At 47.8% G+C, this 703-nt stretch overlaps 1 protein-coding gene across 1 annotated transcript in view; it reads right to left on the bottom strand.

The window, feature by feature from the left end:
• The window catches only part of LOC101847113, a gene marked incomplete at its 5' end in the record, with an annotated part of 8441 nt that overhangs the window by 2878 nt on the left and 4860 nt on the right, over positions 1-703 (bottom strand).

Raw genomic sequence — 703 nt, 5'->3', positions numbered from 1 at the left:
GGGGGGGGTTGACACAATAATGGACCTTGTCTTGCCACTTAATGGCCCTAGCTCTTCTGAGACTGGCGGTGTGGAGATGGTTCAGTTCCTTGGCGAGACGCTGGAAAACCGTTTTTGCTTTGGTAAGTGTTTTACGGCGCTCACAACTGCATAAAGTTATATGAGCGCGCGAGATACATTTAAATTAAGCATTTTCAGTTTGATAGGAATACAATTTTTAATTTTTCAGGAGTGGCGGCAGCAGCCTACTCTTATCGATTTTAGGACCACCGAGGGATCTTTAATGTGCGCAACTTGCACATGGGACCTCCAAGATTTTTCACCCTTATCCGAGGTGTGGCTGAAAGACAGCCGTAAGAAGAAGCCAAGGAGTAGCAGTAGAAAGGCTGCAGAAAGACTCAGGAGCCCAAAGGATGGGACAAAGGGGAGGAGGGAGGGGGGCAGAAAGTGGAGACGAAAGCAGACGACAGAACAGTAGGCTTCAGCCTCCACCCGTGCAAATTAAAAAATCCCTACCAACTGAAAATGTTTGGTGTGTCCTGCGCGCTCATATGACCTTATGCACTTGCGAGCGCCGTAAAACACTTACCCCCAAAAAAAAAAGTGGACCTCCACCTGAGAGGGACGTCATCCAATTATTCCTGTCCCTGCTGTTTTATGCAAGAAAACACACACACACACACACACACACACACACACACAC

This window comes from Aplysia californica, unplaced genomic scaffold, assembly GCF_000002075.1.
Source record: "Aplysia californica isolate F4 #8 unplaced genomic scaffold, AplCal3.0 scaffold00215, whole genome shotgun sequence".
Taxonomy (NCBI): domain Eukaryota; kingdom Metazoa; phylum Mollusca; class Gastropoda; order Aplysiida; family Aplysiidae; genus Aplysia; species Aplysia californica.
Note: the sequence above shows the minus strand (reverse complement) of the source record. Positions and strands in the feature narration are given on the sequence as shown.